General features: G+C 33.0%; 1 pseudogene; it reads right to left on the reverse strand.

Annotated features, from left to right (window-relative positions):
* LOC107611191 overlaps window positions 537-9,245 on the reverse strand; it is an 18,249-nt pseudogene continuing 9,540 nt past the window's right edge.

Below are 9,245 nucleotides of genomic sequence, written 5' to 3' on the forward strand. Positions count from 1 at the left end.
TAAGCAAATTTGTTCTTTGACACGGATTATTTTGATGCAACCACAATAATTAACGTATATTATACAAGAATCAAACTCTTTTCGGTCTTCACGTAATATAACGAAGTTATGGTAATCAAGCCGAAAACTTAAAAGCTCAAGTTAGTACGTAATCCAGAATCCGTATAAAATAATCAAATTCTTACCCCACACACACAACAAAGTAATAATAAAATTATGAAAAAATTCCACTTCTCTCTTATGAAAGATGTTAAAATGATATTTTTGTTAACACAACATTTAAAATAAATTAAAGAGGAGATTTTTTAAAAGCTATAAAAAAAATATACATTTTATAAATAGAAGAAAAAAAGAATGTCATTCTAACATTTCTCAAAAGAGGAGAGTGAATTTTTTTCTAAAGGCAACTCCGAGTTTGTTTGAGTAGTTGGCATAGTGATCAAACTTCAGCGTATATATAATGTCATGCAGGCTTTTGCTTATGGAGAATTTTATAATGTCATGCAGGCTATGACTTATGAATCATCGTTGGTTTCTCCGGACATGTATATTTACCTTATCCATGCTTTTGATAATAGTGTATGGGATATAATACAACCTTGTTCATATTGAACCCTGAACTTAGTCAACTATTATGTTTTAGTTAGTGATCAGCATCACCCTCAACACTATACATCAAATTATATACCAAAAAATGGGTAACAAAATCATGCCAACTATATTGCATGACACTGAGGATGAGTCTGTTTCCCTCCAAAAGTATTCAACAACCAGGTTTAACCTTTTTCCAAAAAATACCTAGGGACAAGCAACATGAGAAGGCAGCATCTTTTTGCCACTTCACCAAAAAACAAAGTGACCTGTCTAGTGTCACGGGTCAATTATCATCAGCTGGAACCCATTCCAAACCTACAAATCATTAACAGAATAACAAAATTATGAGATCAACATGCTAACAGAATAGCTTGCGGCCAACAATAAGACATTCCAATTTTCTAACATTCTCAAGTAAAATAACAGAATTCATTATGCAAGCATATATATGGGATCCATGTTCACAGCTTTGAATGTGTGCATTTAAGGATAGGGGAGATAGAATGAGAAACCTTGAAGGACGGATTTAACAGCTGCATTAGGAACAAGAACGCCAACTATATGCTGGTTATCAGCAGAAGTCTCAATGCGAACAACACGTAGCCTCCTATGGTTTCGGCGAAACTGTACAGATTTAAATCTGTAGATGAGTATTTCTTTTACATAAGCATATGTAGATTTAGAGATGTAAATTCTGATGAGTCCAAAAAGGCATCATAGCAGTTACATGTAACATCAAGAAAAAAAATTTAGCAATGCTCTCCATAGATTCAAAAACCACAGCTTCACATGATCAAACTCTTGTGGTGGAAGAAGGAACTTGTTCACAGTTGAAAAGTTTCTATGCTAAATGCCATTGGCTACTATTTCCATACTGCAAAGCTCACCATTTACTTACCAGCTTAGAAAGGGCCTATTGAATCATTGAACCAAAGAGATATATTACATACTGGTTAAATACCTGCAAAGAAAGGGCCTTCTCAATAGCTCGCCAAAGAGGAAGAATAGCACCACCCAAGATATTTACTTCCTGCCGACTTCGGCCAACAGTACAGAAGTTGCCAAGCTTACATTTGGGACCGTGCATGCACTGCCAACAAAGGATAGGAACCAACAAATCACATTAGCTTGGATTCTACAAATATTACATAGTTCCTCATGCTGTTACAACGTTTATGGGTACTAAAATAGGGTTGTGAATTCTCCATGCATGGATAGGGATATATCATTATTGTTCCCTTCTACTATGTCCTATTATTTTCCTGGTTTTAAACACTACATCATCTTTCTGCACTTGTTCTAAAGATATAGAAGGTACCAATTGATAAGAACCTTGGAGAACATGACCATATAACTAACTATTGTGATTGGAGAGCCAGTCCTTATAAAACCTAGCCAAGTCTCGTACTGTCAATGTCAGGCTCAGGTCCCATATGTGGCCATTGGACCCTATATTATAGTAGTAAAAAAATATCAAAACAAAAATAAATACAAGGATAAAGTATCATTTTAGTCCCCATCGTTTAGATCGAATCCTAATTTAGTCTCAAACATTTCAAACATCATATTTCAGTCCCACAAACTTTTAAATGTCCTATTTCAGTCCCAAAAAAGTTTTGAACGGGTTAAATATTGTCTCACCATTAAATTTGACACAAACAATTCGCATATTGAAGAGCCAACAACATTCGATTTCAGTATTAAGTAAAATCAATACACCAACAATCATTAATATAAAAGTTTTTCCTTTGATTTTGAAGTGCGTTGACGATTGATTATTAGGATTTGGAGTTTTGTACAAAAAAGAAATTGAGGAAAAGAAGTGTTATAAGAAGATTTGGTTATGTTTTTATAATACATGAAAGAAGATATGACTTAACTAATAACGTTATTAACGTTCACGTCACTCATTCCGTTAACTATTAGTGTCAAATTTAACGGTAGGACTACATTAAACCTGTTTGAAACTTTCAGACAGAAATATGACGTTTGAAACGTTAAGGACCAAAATAGTACTTTATCCTAAATACAAAAACAAAACAAAACATGACCATATAGCTAACTATCGTGACTGGACAGCCAGTCCTTATAAAACCTAGCCAAGTCTCCTACTTTCAATGTCAGACTCAGGTCCCATATGTGGCCATTGGACCCCATATTATAGTACTAACACAAATTTTCAAAACGGAAAAAAATACAAAAACAAAGGACACAATGAAAAAGGGGGAAAAAAAAAAGAGCAAAACAAGTCTTGGAGAGATCTTAGACATGAGTGCTGAAAAAAGCTTTACCCCCTGGATAGTCGTTCTTTTGTCAATTATTGTCTTCTTTAAAGTGGAACTTTTGTTATCCGTATCTTTGGATGATTTGTTTCTTATTAATAAAATTTATTTGTTGGACTAAAAAAAATCCGATTTAAGAACAACCGAAAGTCACAGAAGTAAGATGTATCATTACTGTGGCAGAAAAAAATGAGTGGATTCAAAATATTATATTGGATAAACAGCTGTTTTGACATCCCTTTTTCAAAACTAGAAAACTTGGGGATTTTAAAGCCTCTTTTGAAGAAAACCACAAACTGATAACTCAAGTGAAACTTCCTCTGAATCTAAAATTAGACAAAAAAATTGAAACAGTTCTCTGATACTGCACTAGTGCTATATGCATTCTTGTCAGTGACTCAGAAACGCATCAGTTATTGCAGAATCAATTTCTAGGAAGAACACAAATGCAAAGAAAAATTAGCAAGGCTATTGCTAATAATCATCATCACAAGCTAATATATTAGAACTTCATTAGGCCAAATCATCAAACTTTAAAGTTATGAACAAAGTTAAGTTCAAGAAATATTCAAAGGCAACAGCCCAAACAGCAACCAACATGACTCTTACTACCTAAGCATACTCCTTTTTTTGGTGGTTTGTCATTGATTTAGGGAAATGAAAAGAAATTTTTATCTGCAGTGGAGCATAAAGTTGATCCTAAAAGTGAAGCTACTAATAAATAAGATGAATATGAAACAAAAAAAGAAAGGACTAATGATATGATTGTCTAAGTTTAAATTTCCGTGCATCTATTTTATGTAAAAAATAACCAACCAAAATTTAAAGAAATAATAATTCAAACATACATATATATAATGAATTTTTAAATTTTTTTAATATACATTATAAGATTCTTTCGTCTTTAAAACTATTTTATTCAGAATTTTTAAAGTAAAAAAAAAAAAAATAGTTCCACTTCTAATATAAATTCTTAGCAGTTATCAATATATTATCAAAATATTAACAGGTATTTGATTGAAGATCGCAAAATAAACAATATTGACTAGACAAGTACTTGAGGGATCAAATATTGCAATTATAATATCCTTTATAAATAATATAGATGATCTTGGTTACAACTAAACACAGTCTACAACTCAAATTTAAAATGAGTATCAAAGCAGATCTGGATCAGTTTCAACATAGAAAGCAGAACTTGTCGTTCTCTCAACCCATGAGATTTTAATATTTTAATGAGGATGAATACCTGTTTAGATGAAACATTATATTCCACTTCCCATCCTTTTTGAGCATTCTTTAAACATGAAACTTTTTTATATTTCCTTTTTAATTCTGACAGATGCATGTCCCTGTAAATGGAGAAAATGCATAAGCATTACAGACTCAGGCTCAGCAAGTATTACAAACTATCTAATACATACCGAAAGGATTCTCCAACAGTAGGGCGAACTATCTTATACATATTCGAAACAGAACTGAAATGCAATGAGAAAAAAAAATTAATAATAATAAATAATGGCATCAGTAAATGAATAAGGAAAGCCTCTGTCAGTATGTATCGTACATCTCGAGAAACCTTTGGAAAACACCAGAAGACAGTATAACACAAAAATCCATAAACTTCTTAAGCATGACTCCACACCCAATGCTACCTCGGGGCAGAATTGGTCAATCTATTGCAAATGTTATTTAGGCCATATATATCTGATATGGAACTAAAGTAACACATCATCATTTGTATTTCTACGAGTGTGACTGTAAAACAAGCTTAAGATTTTAAATATGACATGTTGACCTAACATGATGATTGGAATTCGGAAACTATAATAAAATTCAAACTACGAGAAGCATATAACAAACACTTAAATTGTTATTATACCTTTCAAATGCTAAAATGAAATGACGCCTTCCTAACCACTCCCTCTTAGACTCGTAGAAACCATCATTGACTGATCCAAGCCCACCCTTCTGCTTCTCATTCAGCATGGAGGTTGCCAGCTGACACATAAATAACAAGTCAGCAAATGTAAGAATAAATACTAATTATTTTGGATGACATGGAAAACAATGGCACCTGCCATGTGGTCCCCCTATCCAAGATGAAAGTGAACAGAACCGTTGAAGCCCCCATCACTGGATCAATATAAACTGTCTGCACAACAATGAAAATTCTCTCCACACTATATTAATATAAAAAATAACAATAAACAAAGTAATAGCAGCAAAACTCTCGTGCAAGTGGAAAACCTTTGGAGTCCCTTGTAGTTCTACAACATTAGCCTTCATATCCACAATGCCTGTATCAAGGTTACCTTCAATGCGAGCATTCTGAATGAGATGATCAAATATGCTCGCAAATAATTCAAAAAGCCTGTTGCCAGAGTAGTAATCAGCAAACTGAATCTAATGCTTAAAGTACAAGAATCATATGTTTATATTGATAACATGGTTATAGAAAGGGATAGACAAAATGAGAGAATCTACTATGAGAGATTTTCATATATTCTAGTCTGTTGAATACATAACTGTCACTAAAAAGGTTAACCAACAGACCTATTCTGAATATCAGGAGGAAGTCCTAGAAGCCGATTGAGGAATCGCCGAACATCTTGCATATCATTATCACTAATGTAGCCAGATAAACTTCCAGAATGTTCCTCATATCCTAAAAAAAAAGAAGCCAGAAATATGGCCGAGAGAAGAGTTGAATATTGCCTCACAAAATAAACTTAAATAATCAATGACCAACCCTAAGATATAGTTAAAAAGTTGATGATTATTATTTCATTACTCCATCTGATATTGGGTGAAGTGAAAGAATGAATTAATAATTGTACCTTTAACTATTCCAACAGATAGAAGAGCAGCTTTTGCTTCCATAATAAATTCATTGATTGTAACAGGATTGTCAGATAAACATCCAGGAGGAACAACAGGAAGAGAATCCTAAAACACATTTATAAGTAAATAAAACTTCAAGTTGAATATAAGTTTATAACAGAACTACATAATTTTCACAACGTAGAAATTACAAAACCTGTTCCAATATTCCTTCGTACATAATCATTAGAGCCCTCTTTCCATAACTACTATCATAATTGTAAGCACTTAATGAAGGTCCAGCCCTGTCATGCATCAAAAATAACATTGACAAAGAAATTACAACTTGTTCATGCAATCATTATAAAAAGGTAGATAATCCAGCTTACCTGCGATCCCCCTGAGTCAAAGCACCAAGAGATTCTAATCTTTTAGCAACAACAGATGCAAAGCTTCGTTCACCACCAAGGTTACTAAAGAGCACCCTGCAGAGCATTTACTCATTGAGATTGGCTAAATAGGTGCATCATCTAGAAAGGCGTATCAACAAGAACAAAGTTCCTTCATCAAGTATGATGTCACATTCTTTTAATATTATTAGTGATATGCCAACAGGTGGTCTGTCGTGCAACATAAACTTGCCTAGGTTCCTTCTACTTTAGCTGTGGATATTTTGAGTCATATGCATTAAAAGGTATTAAGGGTGCTAGAAATCAGGATACAATCATATTATATCATAGAGTATCAAGTATGACATCTTAGGATTAGCATTAATATGATATGAAATACAACATCGTGATTTCTTGCAGATGGAACAAGTGGGTAAAGGATTTACTAAATAAAGATATTCATATTATTATGGCAGTTTTGACCTGTATTAATTAAGGCATGTGTGTTGAGTGGTTGCTGCGTCCCTAACATAGCCAGTGGTTTCTTTGGGAGCAAAGCAATCCCCAACGAGCATGATAGTTTAAAAGGACTGGGTTTTGAATGGTGTCATTTTGTCAATTTGATTCAATACTCATTTAGTATAACCGTTATTTTATTTCTTTGTACAAGATACCAAATGGATACCTGACAAGAATGAAAAATTAATGCAAAATTTCCAAGGTTTCAAGTTATGGTAGAAGGGTCAGACTACTACAAGTGTTTTTCTTTCACAGCCCCATTGGTCTTTGATTTTCACATTTTGTTTCTCATTTCTTAAAGAACCATACTAAGGGAGGCAGCCAACCATGTTTGGTCACTAAGAACCCCATATTTATAAAGACAATTCATCATTCACCTTTCCAAACTCACCGTATGACTAGACACTTGATCTAAAGACAGAAGCAATGGTGGAGTCAGGAACAAACCTAAGATTCTTTAATTTTGTCATAGGATCTATGATAACATTTATTATGTCCATATAAAGAAGAATGCCTTTCAAACTCGAGCACTACTTCCTTGTACTATAATACACTACATATATACTTGATATACAAACTTGTTCTCAGTCCATATAAAGAAGAATGCCTTTCAAACTCGAGCACTACTTCCTTGTACTATAATACACTACATATATACTTGATATACAAACTTGTTCTCATATGGAAAGCATCCTCCATCACATAAACTCATAATGCAAGCTTATTCTTCCATAATACTTTTTCAACTACAAAAATAACATCAACCAAAGTCTTGACCTTCTTGTTAACAAGTGCAAATTTTGAACTCCGACAATAATATATTCTAGTTCAGCTAACAATGAAACCAAAATAGTAAGCAGGAAAGTGATAATTTAACAAAAACTGCACACTGACCTGTATTCTGGAGCTGAAGCTTGATTTGATCGATGAGTTCTTCCAAACTGCTGAATTGCTTTGTCAGCACTCCAAGGAAGTTCTAAAGTTATATGAACCCTTCTTTTCTGTTTCATAGAGGGAAAGATCATACAACAGAAAAAGAAAAATAAATAAATATGATTTAAAGATTTCAGTCACGATTACAGTAAACATATTTCCACAAAAAGGGCAAACATATCATAGATATGGAATATTGTAGATTGATAAAGCTAAACTTACAAAAGCTATTGAAGAACTTCTATTCATTATTCAAAACAGGTTGATATACCTGATTAATAACCCTTCTATCTGCATGCAATGAAAAACCCGCAGATCCGGCTTCAGATATAATAGCAACAAACTTCTTAGCATCCAGAAAAAGCTTCTTTTCATGCATGTTTACCATCTCCATACTGATATCTTTTCTGTAGAGGAAAAAAGACAAGATAATTCAGTGGGGAAGAAAAGTAGTTTGAAATAGAATGGGAGCCAAAAACAACTCACTTGTTACGAGGCTCGTAAATTACACCCTTTCCCGAAGGGGCCCTCACAAGCCTGCCTTTTCTTCCTGTGATTTCAGCAACTTTTTCAGTGCCTCCTAACTACACAAAATTGTAATTTTAATGATCAGTAGAGAATCATAGTTAAGATACTTTTGGCACAAATATACTGATTTTATAAATAAGGTAAATTAATAAATTAATCACTCAAAATTTCTCCCCTCTAGATCAAGTAGGCCATTGACCATACAAAATCATTGTTTCTATAAATTATATTTGGACAAACAAGATAAAAACAAATTGTTAGATGACGAAATTGAAGATACAAGATTTTGTTGGACAAATTGCTATCTTGCAACTCTTTTGTAGAGTAATTGGTGGTCAATCTCAACAATTGCAAATAATATTGCATATTATAACATTATGGGAGATATCAAACAGTACCTAGCAGTTATATCACTGAGGCTAGCATGCCAAATAAGTTGTAAGGTAAACATTTAATGATCAAACTAATGTTGCAAACCTTTTCAGGATCAAATTAGTGTCCAGCATCTGTTTCAAGGATCAATGTGAATTCTCCTTGCTTTTTTCACTAACGTCAAAACATGGTATGTTCTCTTTCTCCTAACCTAGCTAATACTCATTATTTTGACATAAGAAGTACCAATTTATCATAACTTGGATATTTCTCAGTATTCTGCTGTCAACATGCTCTTATTCATCTTTGTTGAGATTATGAGTTTTAGGCAACAGAAGAAAAAAGTGAGAATTAAAAATAAATTTCTATTACTATTTTAATGTAATGTGGTAAAATAAATAATAAATCATGTCAGAGGACAAACTAAAGCCTTTACAAGATTAGATATTTTTTTTTTTATTTTTGTGATGATTGGTAAACCATCTGCTAAGCATATAACCTTTAGCATAAAAGGTTGAACATTTTTATTTGATATAAAAATACATTTGAGCCATTACAAAATAATATAAGCATTTTAGAAGCAATTGTTCAAGATGATGGGAGTGCTACGTTATGTATTTCATGCCACTTAACCAAATATGTGAAAATAATTGTAACATGATGGAAGATCATGTTAAAATGCTCCAGGATGTAAAAAGGAGTATGTACGAGATAGCAAAGTGAATATAAGCTCCAGTAAACTGCAAATCATTGTGATGCGAGATGAATAAACACAAATTCCCGTCACCTGATTAATAATATCATC

The sequence above is a fragment of the Arachis ipaensis genome, chromosome B08, assembly GCF_000816755.2.
Source record: "Arachis ipaensis cultivar K30076 chromosome B08, Araip1.1, whole genome shotgun sequence".
In the NCBI taxonomy this organism is placed as follows: domain Eukaryota; kingdom Viridiplantae; phylum Streptophyta; class Magnoliopsida; order Fabales; family Fabaceae; genus Arachis; species Arachis ipaensis.